The 14,599-nt window shown below is 38.8% G+C and overlaps 2 protein-coding genes across 3 annotated transcripts in view; both read right to left on the bottom strand.

The window, feature by feature from the left end:
- Window positions 1-14,599, bottom strand: part of LOC139876609 (uncharacterized) — a 320,113-nt gene that overhangs the window by 299,803 nt on the left and 5,711 nt on the right. The window lies entirely within an intron of this gene.
- Window positions 14,337-14,599, bottom strand: part of LOC139876610 (receptor-like protein kinase FERONIA) — a 4,689-nt gene continuing 4,426 nt past the window's right edge. The window contains exon 3 of the mRNA XM_071863954.1: window positions 14,337-14,599. This exon is cut by the window's right edge and continues 731 nt beyond it. The gene's annotated coding sequence lies outside the window, so the exon portion shown is untranslated.

Here is a 14,599-nt window from a genome sequence, read left to right as displayed (position 1 = left end):
CAAGTTTGACACGTGGAAGGTAGGATGAACTGAGCTCAATTGTGCTGGTAGATCCAAACGGTATGCAACGGGTCCAACACATTCCAAGATCTCAAAAGGACCAATGTATCGTGGGTTTAACTTTCCACGTTTTTCAAAACGGATCACACCTTTCCAAGGTGCAACCTTCAACATTACACGATCACCAACGTTGAATTCAAAGTCTTTACGTTTGAGGTCCGCATAACTCTTTTGACGATCGCGGGCAGTCTTAAGTCTAGCTTGAATCTGAGCAATCTTCTTCGTCGTTTCATGGACTACCTCGGGTCCGGTGATTTGCTTTTCGCCTACGTCAGCCCAACAAATAGGAGATTGGCACTTGCAGCCATACAATGCTTCAAAAGGTGCGGCATTAATGCTTGAGTGATAACTGTTGTTGTACGAGAATTCGGCTAACGGCAAATGCCTTTCCCAGGCCTTTCTAAAATCAATGACACATGCACGCAACATGTCTTCCAATGTCTGAATCGTTCGTTCACTTTGACCGTCAGTCTGAGGATGATAAGCAGTACTCATGTCAAGACGAGTTCCCATGGCTTCTTGCAAAGAACGCCAAAATCTAGAGGCAAAACGGGGTTCGCGATCGGAGATGATCGATAAAGGTACACCGTGTCGTGATACAACCTCCTTAATGTATAATTGAGCAAGTATTTCCATCGTATCAGTTTCCTTCATCGCTAGAAAGTGTGCAGATTTGGTAAGACGGTCAATGATAACCCAAATAGTATCGTATCCGCCCACCGTCTTTGGCAGCTTGGTGATAAAATCCATTGTGATCCTTTCCCACTTTCACTGTGGGATTTCCGGCTGTTGAAGTAAACCAGAAGGTCTCTGATGCTCGACTTTAACCTTCGAGCAAGTCAAACACTTACCAACATAGGTCGCAACGTCCTTCTTAAGATTCGGCCACCAATACTGTTCTTTAAGGTCGTGGTACATTTTGCCCGCTCCAGGGTGAATCGAATATCTCGATTTGTGTGCTTCATCAAGTATAAGGTTCCGTAGATCTCCATAACAAGGTACCCAAATTCTTCCGGCATAACATCGGAGTCCAGACTCCCTAACCTCGAATCGAGAGACAAGTATGTTCAAATGTTCATGAGATATATTCTCCTCCTTGAGAGCCTCATCTTGGGCTACTCTGATCTGGCTATTGAGGTTCGAATGGATGGTGATGTTCAGGGCCCTAACACGAAGAGGTGTCGTCCTCTCCTTTCGGCTCAAAGCGTCAGCTACAACATTGGCCTTGCCAGGGTGATAACGGAGTTCACAATCGTAGTCGTTGAGCGTCTCGATCCATCGACGCTGTCTCATATTCAGTTGCTTCTGATCGAAAATGTGCTGGAGACTCTTGTGATCGGTGAAGATAGTGCTCTTAGTTCCATACAAATAGTGTCTCCATAATTTGAGTGCAAAGACAACGGCTCTAAGTTCAAGATCATGTGTAGTGTAGTTCCGCTCGTGAATCTTCAATTGGCGGGAGGCATAGGCAATAACCTTTGATCGTTGCATCAGTACACAACCAAAACCACTCTTCGATGCATCACAATAAGCAACAAAGTCGTCACTGCCTTCGGGAAGCGATAAGATAGGTGCGGAGGTTAACTTCTTCTTCAAAGTTTGAAATGCTGATTCGTGTGCGGGTTCCCAAATGAACTTCTTGCCTTTGTGAGTCAGCGCGGTCAAAGGACGCGCAATCAGAGAAAAACCTTCGATAAACCTTCGGTAATAACCGGCGAGACCTAGGAATTGGCGAATATGCGTCAGAGTAGTGGGGGTCTCCCACTTGCTGATAGCTTCAATCTTGGTGGGATCTACTTTGATACCCTGTTCGCTCACAACATGACCTAGAAATTGAACTTCCTTCAACCAAAATTCACACTTGGAGAATTTGGCGTAAAGTTGCTCTTGTCTTAAGAGTTCAAGCACTAGGCGGAGGTGTTGCTCATGTTCTTCTTCGCTCTTAGAGTAGATGAGGATGTCATCTATGAAGATGATAACAAACTTATCCAAGTACGGCTTGCAGACACGATTCATAAGGTCCATGAACACGGCAGGTGCATTTGTCAAACCGAATGGCATCACGAGAAACTCATAATGACCATAACGGGTCCTGAACGCAGTTTTCATCACGTCACTTTCCTTCACCCTCAACTGGTGATAACCGGATCGCAAATCGATCTTTGAGTAGACACTCGATCCTTGTAGTTGATCAAAAAGATCGTCAATTCTGGGAAGAGGATACCGATTCTTGATAGTCAATTTGTTGAGCTCAGGATCCATCCTTCTTCTTCACAAACAACACAGGTGAGCCCCAAGGCGAGAAACTTGGTTGGATAAATACACGGTCAAGTAGTTCTTGTAGTTGACTCTGTAATTCTTGCATCTCAGAAGGTGCGAGTCTATAAGGTGCGCGAGCTACAGGTGCAGCTCCTGGCACTAAATCAATCTGAAACTCTACTGCTCTCTGCGGCGGCAATCCAGGCAATTCCTCTGGGAAGACATCGGAAAATTCGTTCACAATTCGAACGTCGTTCACGCTCTTCACCTCAGTTTCTACCGCTTTCACATGTGCTAGGACAGCAAAACGTCCCTTCTTCATAATCTTTTGCGCTTTCACGCAACTAATGAGGTTCAACTTCGAGGTACATCTCTCTCCATAGATAACCAGTGGCTCGCCATCTCCTTGTGGTATGCGAAGTGCTTTATCTCCACAGATAATATCGGCCCTTATCTTGCTCAACCAATCCATACCGACGATCACGTCAATACTTCCCAGTTTGATAGGTATCAAGTCAATTTCGAAATCTGCACCAGCTATGTTGATAATAGCTCCACGACTAATATGGTCAACCTTTTCAAGTTTTCCATTGGCGACCTCGACAAGCATACTTTCTTTTAACGGGACTAATGACCAATTGATCTTATCGCAAAAATGTCTACATACATAACTTCTATTCCCACCAGTATCAAACAAGACAGAAGCTAAAAGATTGTTGATTTTGAATATACCTGTCACCAAGTCGGGGTTTTCTCGGGAGTCCCTTGCATTAACGTTGAAAGCTCTACCACGGGGTGGTCCGCCGTCTTTTCGCTTGTTTAGGCACGTATTTCTGAAATGGCCCGTCTGCCCGCATTCGTAGCACTTCTTTGGTCCATTGGTGTTCAGCTTCCCATTCAAAGTGGTGACCTTGCAGTCTTTTCCGATATGCCCAGCCCGTTGGCATTTCTCACAGACAACATTGCAATACCCAGTGTGGTGTTTGTAACACCTCTTGCATTGTGGTAAGGTTCCCTTGTAGTTCGGGTTTGAGTTGGTGTTGTTGTTGGGGTTTCCACCGTTGTTGTGCCTCTTGGCGGGGGTCTGGTCATAGGTTCTCCCCCTGTTGTTGTGGTGGTTGTTGTTGTTGTTGTTGTTGTTGTTGTTGTTGTTGTTGTTGTTGTTGTTGTTGTTGTTGTTGTTATTATCCCACTTTCGCTTTTCGCTACTACCAGCTTCGAACTTAGCCTTCTCCGGCTCATCAATAATGATTTGGTTCATGAGAGTATGCGCCATGCGCATTGCTTCGGGAACATTCGGTGGCTTGGATGAGGTAACATTTCCCTTAATGCTCTTAGGGAGTCCCCAGAAGTATCTCTCCATTCGCTTGAATTCTGGGGTGACCATTGTCGGACACATCAGGGCTAGTTCCAAAAATATCCTGTTGTAACCATCAAGGTCGTTCCCAACGGCCTTTAACTGCATGAATTCCATCTCCATCTTTTGTATTTCGGTTCTCGAACAATACTCATCAATCATTGCCGCTTTGAATTCCTCCCATGGCGTAGCATATGCCTCATCAATACCTTTCGCTTGAGCTAACGTGTTCCACCATGTTAGTGCGCTGTCAGATAGTGTGCACGAAGCAAACTTGGTCTTATTGTCCTCCGAACAGTTGCTAACTCGGAATACTGATTCAAGTTTCTCGAACCATCTGGTGAGACCAACCGGTCCCTCGGTTCCACTGAAGTTATGTGGTTTGCAGCTCTAGAATTCCTTGTAAGTACACCCATTTCGAACGGGTGGGATAACCGGTGGTGGTGGCGGTGGAGCTTGGAAGTTTCTTTCTGCTAGGGTTGCGACTACATGTTCTTGGATCATCTCTTCAATTTGAGCAGCAGTAGGTGTGGATCGACCGTTAGCCATGATGTTCTAAACAAAAATTTTGACTCAAGTCAAAATCCAGTATGCAAGTAGTAATAATACAGTATATAGTAACCAACATGGAATCAAAACATCACATGTTATTAAATAATGCATCTAGGTACAAATACCACATAATCATCGTACAGTAATGTAAAAAGAACATCGTGCAAGAAGTAAATAACGCAAAGTTCCATTCATTAATAATATTAAGTTTCATACATCTGAATAAGTTCGTACAATACATAAATAATACAAGAAGCTACAACTAGATTACATCATGAAATCTAAATACAAAAGTCCTACGGTGGAGGTGGGTGAAGGATGTCCATAACCTGAGTCATCTGCTCCTCAAGCTCAGCTACCCGAGCTCGGAGGATCTCCACCTCCCTTGTCAATTCCTCGACAGTGGGAGCTGGTGGGGCGGGCGGTGCTGGTGGGGCCGGTGGAGCGGATGGTGTTGGTGGAGCAGACCGCACAAAACGGGGTGCAGATGTCCCGGCTCCAGAAATAGTCAGCACGTAACGAGGTGCCTTACGTATGAGTGGGTCGGCAGGGTACGGCACAAGCCGCTTACGGGCAGTAACCCTCCGACGCCTACCAAAAGCGTCAGTGAAAGCACGACCTTCATTCACCCCTGGAATGACGGTGCCATCAGGACGGTACCACTTCTTCGTTGGGGTGGAGGGTGCCTGTATAGGTACGTCATCAAGGTTCTCTGCGTCGGAGTCACTGGAGTCATCTGTAGAGGAGTCATCGGATGAAGGATCATCATAATCATGTGGTGGTGACACGGGTGGCTGAACTGGTCGTCCATGAGCGGCCATCATCTGTCTGTATCGGCCTGGCGGAATCGGCACTAAACGTCCATCTGGAGCGCGTCGGCACGGCATGCGCATATGGTTACGGAATGGCCCTTCCCCGAACTCCGCGGGGATCACAACACCACCGATGCGGGGCTGTGACTCCGAGGGTCCGGGAGCAGACGGAGCTGGAATCTCCGTAGGGTCCACGTGTCCGTCAATAGTAGTCACTAGTGCAGGCGGCTGGCTGCTAGTCCCGGAAGATGAAGCGCCGGGGTCACTCGTGCGTATCGGGATCGGTGGATCGGCAACGTTGGTAGGTGGAGTAACTGAAGATTCTAAACGGCCGAAAACGATAGCAGGTGGAACATCCGACATCTGAACAAGGAAAAATAAATTTTCCATGTCAGTAAGTCATAAAGCAAGCACGTATTAGGCCAACAGTTTAAATCATGTATAACAATAAGTAGCATGGCAATAATAATGAATCGTACAGAAATAGCATGCAATCGAAAGCAAGTGATATCATACAGTAGTGAAATCATGTAGTAGCATACGGCATTTAGCAGTAAAAGCAAGCAGCAGCATGCAGTAAGTTCAGCAGAAACACGTATACTAGCAAGTTGTAGATTAGTCCTATTAGTGAATCCTACTCGGGTCGGTCTTAGACTCACTAATGCAACCTAATTCCCTACAACCAATGCTCTGATACCAAATGTGATTCCCCATACAAAACCATCGTGTATGAATCATCAACAACAGAATCATTACAAGGTTAAGTACTATATGCGTGTTCAAAAAGAGTTTGCATTCATAAATAAAGTGATGTCTAAACCAACATCGAATGTTTTACAATCCAAAAGCATGCTTCACTAAGTAGAAGCAAATAATAAGTGTATGTGACCACAATGGTCGTTACAAGTCATAGTTCAAAAGTACTAAAGTTTGAATGCAAGGTAAAGTAGTTCATGCGATGACAACTCTAAGCAGCGGGTGTCTACAGCACGACTAGTACACAGCGGAAGCTAACCTCAAGCACCTGAGAAAAACATGCTTAAAAATGTCAACACAAAGGTTGGTAAGCTATAGTTTAAGTATAACAGTATGTAAGGTAGGCCACGAGATTTCAGTGCTACAAAGAGCATTTCAAAACAGTATGATAAAGTATATGTTAACCGTGGGCACTTGGTAACTAACTTAACGTTTATACCCCCTGAAAGTACACTTGGCAAGTGCGTATGTCTGCGAAGTATTAAACACTCGTTAAATGCTAGCGCGACTAGCCCGAGTAGGGATGTCAAACCCTATGGATCCATATCTAAGATTCGCGTTCACGGTTCAAAAACCAATGATTAAACATTACCGAGCTAAAGGGAATGTTTATGCCGTTGTATAACCCACACATATATAAGTTTAAGTACTCGTGTCTAGTATGTAAAACATAAAATCCGCATGTATTCTCAGTTCCCAAAATAAGTTAAAGTAAAAAGGGAATGCTATAACTCACAATGATAAAGTAGCGGTAAAAGTCGAGTCGGGAAAAGTGTGCAAGTAATCGGTCCGAAAGGTCTAACGAGTCCTCAACCTAAGTCAAATAGTACTAAGTCAGTAAATCGTCTGAATAGGTTTAAAAGTATGTAAATAAGGTCTTAAAGGTCATCATCACTCATCATCAAACAAAAGGCGTAAAGTAAGTTTCGTTTATGAAAGTAGTTTAAAACAAAGGCTGATTCAGTCAGTCACCACAGCCTCTACCCTTACTGAAATAAGGTGAGACCAGTGGCCATGGCTCCATATATGAGTCCTTTAAGTGTGGTAAAATTTACAGAAGTAAACTCGTCTTCGTTTGACCGTGGCGACGGTCTAAGTGCGAGTAGGTCAGAAATTTCTGCACAACGTTAAAGGACATAGTGACGATCGGAGGGCCATAAATCCTAAACCGTAACTCGTATTAAGACGAGTCCTATATGAAAAGTTATCTACTCGAAAAGATCTATTTGAAAATCAAGGTTACAACAGCCCAGGTTTAATGGTCTGTTACAGAAACAGCAGAACAGTGGGCTGTAAACAGAAACAGAAAGATAAATGGGTTCCGGTGGGTTTTGGTGCTTGATGTTCATCATGGTTCTCATCCTTGATGCATATAGCTTCAAGTGTATAACTCATTGATGTGTTTACATCATCTTTACCATGGTTTGACCATCATAACCCAAGTGCAAGTCTAAGACATGAAGCACAACTCACTTAAGTGTTGCAAGTGTTTTGATGAACCAAAGTTACATTAAGGTCTTAGATCTAACACTTACATGAACTTTAAAAGTAAAAACAAATTACAAACTTGAAGTAAACTTATGAAATCAAGATCTTAAGTAGTAGAACATAGTTCTTAGTTAGATCTTGAAGATCCAAGACTCAAAAGTCTAGATCTAACATAAGTGTAACAAGTTATAATTAAAGAAATCTTACTTGTGTGTTCTTGAACTTTCAAAGTTAACTTTTAGGTCAAGATTAATGAGATCAAGACTAACTTGTAGTACTTGACCAACAACAACCAAAATCACAAAATTAAAGTGCATAAAATGAAGACATAAACTAAGTAAACAAGTAAATAAGTTCATGGGTTGCATACTTTAAAGATTCAAGCCTAAGCTTGATCTTTAAGGAAAGTAAACTTTAAAGTTTACCTCATGAATCACAAGTATGCTTTCAACACATGAACTTTGATCTTTTAAATCTTTAAATGTAGAACATAAACTATAAAGTTTAATCCTTGTATGTTCTTGTTATGAACAAGATAAAGTGAAGAATCAAACTAGAAAGTTTGCTTCTTAGTAATTAGTATGTAACAACAAGGAACTAGTAATCAAAACAACTACAACTAACAAGTAATCAATTAACAAACAAAGATGATGATGAGATGAGATTGGGTTCGGTTTTACAAAGAAAAATAAAGGAAGAAAAAGCTTCAAGTTTACTTACAATTTTAGAGAGAAAAAGAGAAAAAGAAAGCTAGTAAGTTTTGTGTTTTGAAAATGAGAGAAACAAGCAAATGAAGTGATGAGAAAATGAAACAAAAAAAAATCCCTCCCCATGCACTATAGGGCTACGGTTCTGCAGCAAAAAAAAAAGGGAAGAGAGTTGTTTAATGGTTACTAGTATGTAAAGATGTTAAAAGGTGGTTAAAAGAGGTGGTTACATGGGGATTAAGAGCAAACTAGATTCCAAATGTACAAACTAACTAGTTCCTTTCACTAAATGATACTTACAAGTTCTTAGTGGGCTAACTAAGTCCATTAATAATGTAGGGTGGGCTTCTAAAGTCCAATAACACTAGTAAAGGCCCAAGTTCAAATAAAAGCCCAAGTATGTATGTAATTAACAAGTTAATCCAATTAAAAGCCCAAGTAACTAACTAACAACTTTAGTTAATTAAAATGATTAATAAACTTAATCATGAATGCAAATAATATCTAAAAATATTATTCGTGAAAGTTCCGGGTGTCACAAAGACGTTTCGGGCAATTAAAGTCAAGTTCGGGCAATCATGGCAACATGTAAATGTAATAACATACATTCGTTTTATCACACGTATTAATAATAACAATTATTAATAAATAAACGTTGGAAAATCCAGGGTCGTTACATAACGACTGGATCTGCGGGTGGTTTGGGTGGTGGTTTGTGGGGTTTGGGTTCCGGTTTTGACGATCTAGGTGTGGTTAGTACTGTTTGGCTGCTCTTTTCTGGTTGTGATGCTTAGGACGTACCAGGCGACGATCTCCCAGTTGGAGATCTGGCTTGGCTCAGGCTTTTATTAACTATTTTTTTGAAGGAGGAGCTACTTTCGAAGGCTTTGATGATTTGGATTTGACGGTCTTAATGTTTTAATCTTGTTGTTCGGTATATAATCGGCGTTCTCTGATTTATATTGACTGTTTGTTTATTTATCTGTTTGTACTTTCGGTTAGTTGACTGTCATTTTGTTAGTTTACATTCCTTGTAAACGTGTTTTTCCACCCAGTTGGTGGACTGTTTAATTAGGTTTCTTTTGTTTTTTCCGCTTGTACGTGTCGGTTGTTTGGATGACCTTTGTAATCGTTTGTACTGTTATGATCTTCGGATCCGTATTAATGTTATTGTTTTTTTGCCAAAAAAAGAAAAGATAAAAATAAAAAAATAAATCAATTTTACATACACTCCATCCATAAAATACCCTTAACTTTAACTTGTAACTTGAATCGAATAATAAAATAAAAATAAAAATTACGGATTGATTTCATTGTTTGATAACCTAATCCCTTTGAATTTCTCAAATCTTCACGGATTTTATTCCTATCTTTCATGCCTTATTATTTCTCTCACGTTCGCCTTCTTCGTTCGTCCATGTTCAATTCGTTAATTACCTACATCTATTTTGATTAACCACAAATAAATTCTTCTTGAGGAGTGAAGGGAGTCCCAATCTTCCTCTCACGTTCATGTTCTTCATCCAAAATCATATCCGATTCGTTATCATCTTCTTCATCCATCAACGCCTTTTATTATTTTTTTTGAACGATTTTTTTGGCATCAGTAGATCATTTATTTCAACGACCCTCATCATTTGTACGTAACACACGTTCGGGCGGAAATTCGAACGCGATCGACGGTACCAGGGAACACATCTGTTCGGGCAGTGGTCCGGGTAGAAGTCCGTGAACGAATCCGGTAAAACCTCCCTATAGGGTCAATATATACCACCACTATTGGTGTTCAGTTGGTTTAAAGAAAATCATGTCATCCCTAAAGATGTAACCTAATCCCTAAAGATGTAACCTATTACCTCTCCCTATCCCATGACACAAAGTACATGGGTAGAATCGTTGGGCTATGCCGCAGGTTCTCAACGCCTTTTATTATTGGACTCACAGTTGGATTTAAATCATCCATCAACGCCTGTTATTATTGGACTCAATTGGATTTAAATCATCCATCAACAAAACAAAAGCGTGTATCGATTCATCTATAAAATCGCCCAACAACAACAATTCAATTGTTCATTCGTTACACAAGATTGAACACTTCTTTTGATGATATCTCAGCAATAAACAAATAAAACCCATCATCTTCATACCAAACTATATCTGGGTAAGTCTCAACACACATTTTTATAAGTTCATGAATCCAACAGATTAAGTTTCCTTTAGGTTTATGACAGTAACCGAAATATAATATATATACGGAGTAATTTTCTTTTAGGTCGATTGCATCAATTTTGTTATGGATTTTCAAATTTAAATTTGATTTTTGGTTTGATGTTAATTTTCTTTTAGGTCGATTGCATCTATTCATCTATTTTATTATGGATTTTCAAATTTAAATTTGCTTTATGGTTTGATATTACATATATTAGTGGTATCAATATGGGTGAGTATGGTACTTGGGTAATGGGTCATACACTCATACAGATAATGTTTGTCGTAATCATTTAAATGATTCAATAAATTCGCTGTGTTATGTTTCAATCATATAAATGATTTATGACTTCACATAACCGATATATTCAAAAAAAGATTCTGTGATTAAGGATATTAATGGTTTGGTTTGGTTCATTGAAGGAAAAGATCGATTCTGATGAGCGGAAGCGTAAAGAGAAATCCGTCCCTACCTCTGGCAGTCGCCAGTGTAAAGGAATCATTACCGTCGATGACTGTACGTTCTGTTAAGGAGCCGACGGATCATACGGCGGAGACTAATGATGATGATAAGAAGGGCTTGCGAGGTATATAACTTATGTTAATTGTTTACTTTAGGTTCTACATATATAATATGTTGATATTGAATATTGATTTGTCTTAATGTTGCGCTTATTTTAAGCACATATATAGATGTGCAAGTTATTGTTTTTATTTTCACGTTCTCACGACTCTTTGTACATCCTTTTTATTGAATGGAGAATAGCTTCAATCGTACTTATAGATGATGAAGATATATGACCTTATACTGGTGGAAGTAAAATCAATTACTTTTTCTCAATATCATAATTTTCTCACAGATTAAATTCAGAGTCAGCACCAGTATCAAGTAACAAGACAAAGAAAACTTCTAATCCAATGGACGATCCATTTGTTGTTCTAGAGTCGACATCAAAGCCCACCACATCATCCCAGAATGTTTTTATTGATCCATAAGAGCCGTATCACAAGGTCAGCAAATATCAAAGCACAAATGTTGGAGTATCATCTATAAATAGCAATACATTTGGATGATTTAGACCCACTTCATGGATTTAATAAGCCTACACCTGCTTCCTCGAGTGAGTCTTAACAATAAGAGAAACGGTCAGAGCCCATCTAAAAAAGAACCGGGCATGGGCAGGTCAAGAAGTTCAACCCGAACACACCCAACAGAAAAATCTTCCTTCAAATCTTCTGTATCTTTCAACAACTGGTAAGTTTCTTTTGTTACTACATTGTTGTTTATTTCCTTATGTTCATTGTATATGTATTGATTTTAATTTTTGGATTTTGTATAGGTTCGGTTGAGAATGTTTGTGTTGATCTTGATCCTCGGTCTAATGTCAAATACACAATTCGATGTACAACTCTGTAAGTTCATACTTCATGTTCAGTTTTTTTTTTTTTTTTTTTTTTTTTTTTTTTTTTTTTTTTTTTTGTTATTTCCTTTATGAAATTACATCGAATCTGCAAAAACACTGATTTCATAATGTGTATATTGTTGGTTAATGCAACAATGTTTGAATATACGTATATGCCCCCGATGTTCATATTATATCTTTAGTTGTATCTCACTTCTATTTATGTGGTATTGGGTTTTGTTGTTGTTGTTGTTGTCACTTCTATTTATGTGTAATTTACTTATGGGATGCAGAGAGTCTTTTTCTTGCTTAGAGGTTGGTTAATCTTTGATTTAGGTACATGGGTTGCTTAATGATTTGAAATACTTTTAGTTGTACTGGAAATATGAGTTCTCTTAGTGGTCTTCGATATCATGTCTGTCTAGATTTAATGTGGTACATACATTTCTATACACTTTAGGTGCATTTGGTCATCTTATATATGTTGAAGAATTTTTTCCTTTTCTCGATTGTTTTTCCATGATTGTTTCCGTTCAGGTTCGTTTGCGCTTGTTTTTGTTAGAATACATTTGAAGTTCATTATTTATATTGTGGTCTTTTTGGGTTAAAAATAGGGGTGTGATGCTTCAGTATTGATAGCATATAGTGGATCTAACACAGCTGAAAAAGACCATCTGGATAACTTATCATTGGCTGGAATGGGTTTTATACAGTCATCAAAGCGAAAGCTTCAGATGATGCCGTTGCAAGTTGCAAAAATAATGTTTCGTGTGCTGATATTCCCGAGAAGTCATTGTTGCGCTTAGAATGATTACAATTTTGATGGTCTATAGTTGTGTTTGTATATTTGTATATATAGTTTAATAAGTAGAATGAAAATGAATATTACATCAGTATGATGATGGATGGTATGTTGTTTGCAGGCGGGAGGTCCATCGTATCAAGTGGGGTTGGGGCGATTAGACGGGCTGAGTTCCACGGCAGCATCTGTGGGTGGAAAGCTGCTCAAACCGAACTTAAACTTGGACTAGCTCAATGCCATGTTTGGTGCGAATGGTTTAAACCAAGTTGACATGATTGCACTCTCTGGTAAGTTCATGAAAATTTAATAGAAAATACAAATTTTGAAATCCAAGGATGAAGGATAGAGTCGCGTCAACCCATTTACTTAATGATAGGCTGACCATAATTTTACATTTTATCTCTTACTAATCAAACAGGTAGAATCATAAAAGAAGAAAAAAAAAAAAAAAACATTTTTGGTTGAAGTAGGGAAGTAGTTGGGTTAACTTTTAACAAATATATATGGGCAAAGATCGTTCAGGATAGTCTTGTCGGATCAACGGTACAACAGCTAACCATATTGACCAGTTATTTAAATTGCCCGACCCGCTCATTTTGGCACTTTTGCTCATTTTTGCCTTTTTGCTCATTTGAACTTTTGGAATGTATATTGTTTATTTGTGTTATGTTGAAAATTGACTTAAATTATCATCATTTCATAAAACCTGCGATATAGGGTTAGGGTTTAGGTTTTAGGATTTATGGTTGTTTTAGGGTTTAGGGTTGATTTAGGGTTTGGGGTTTAGGTTTAGGGAAACTAAAACCATAAACATAATTTCTAAACCCCAATTTCTAAACACTAATTTCTAAACCCTGATTGCTAAACCCTAAACCCTGGATATAGAGTATAAGGTTTAGGGTTGATTTAGGGTGTAGTGTTTAGGGATGGTTTAGGGTTTAGGGTTAGTTTATGGTTTAGGGTTGGTTAGGAGTTTAACGTTTAGTGTTTAGCGTTTAGGGTTTAGGGATGAAGATTTAGGGTTTAGGGTTTAGTGTTTATGATTGGTTTGGGGTTTAGGGTTTAGGATTGGTTAAGGGTTTATGATTTAGGATTTAGGGTTTAGTGTTTAGGGTTAAAGATTTAGATTTTTGAATGCATGTTTTAGGGTTGAAGGTATAGGGTTTAGGGTTTAGTGTTTATAGTTTATTGTTTAGTGTTTAAGGTTTTGAGTTTGAATGGTTATCTCAGACCTTCGTTTGGATGGTTTTCCACACCCTTGAAGGATATCATTCTAATGTATCTTTAAGAAGAAGATTGATTGGAGAATTTATTGAAGTCGACATTCTACCGACTATTGAAAACATATTTATCACATTTCTATAGCTTATTTAATATGCAAAAATTACCTTCCAAAATTAATGCTTTTAGTATTATATATGGTACTTTGATGTGTCCTATTCAACGGTGTATAATGTGGATTGGTGGATTACGTTCAACTGATATTCTACAGGCAAGTACACCAAACTATTTCTTTAAATTATATGTTATTATTGGTTTTATATTAACTACTTTACATATATAAAATTTAAGATTTACATACATTAACTTAATTTTTATTGTGACAACTAATAAACAATAGTTCACACAGAGTAATAATAGTTCACGCGTGATTTGAGTTTACATTTCGACAAAACACAGTGCAATCAACGATATTATTTAAAAGCTTGAAAGTACTTTTAATCATGAATACATCATTTGAGCTTCAACCTTGCACTTCATGCGAAGTATTTGTTGCGGAAGAAGAAGCTCCATCACCACTTAGCGACATCAAAGACATTTGACATTCAATTGACATCTACATGTAAATTGAAAATATCAGTTGATTACATACTTCTTACCCACATCAAAGAGGTTGAATGTATCTATGATAAATTGATAGATGATTGAAACTAATGTAATTATTTGATATTATAAAATTATAAATTGTCTTATACAGTTGGAGGCAGAGTAGTTAACAAGAAAATCAGAACTCTTATATTATGGTAACTTACTTGTAATTCCAATGCCTTCTTAAGTTGTTTCACAACTTCTTCAGCTGTTGGTCGATCTTCTCTTTTCTCATTTAGGCACTGGTAGGCAATCGTCTGAAATACACTCAGTGCTTCCGGCTTGATCTGTGCTTTTATTTCTCCAAACACAACTCCATCTTGTGT

The sequence above is a fragment of the Rutidosis leptorrhynchoides genome, chromosome 11 (genome assembly GCF_046630445.1).
Source record: "Rutidosis leptorrhynchoides isolate AG116_Rl617_1_P2 chromosome 11, CSIRO_AGI_Rlap_v1, whole genome shotgun sequence".
Taxonomy (NCBI): domain Eukaryota; kingdom Viridiplantae; phylum Streptophyta; class Magnoliopsida; order Asterales; family Asteraceae; genus Rutidosis; species Rutidosis leptorrhynchoides.
Note: the sequence above shows the minus strand (reverse complement) of the source record. Positions and strands in the feature narration are given on the sequence as shown.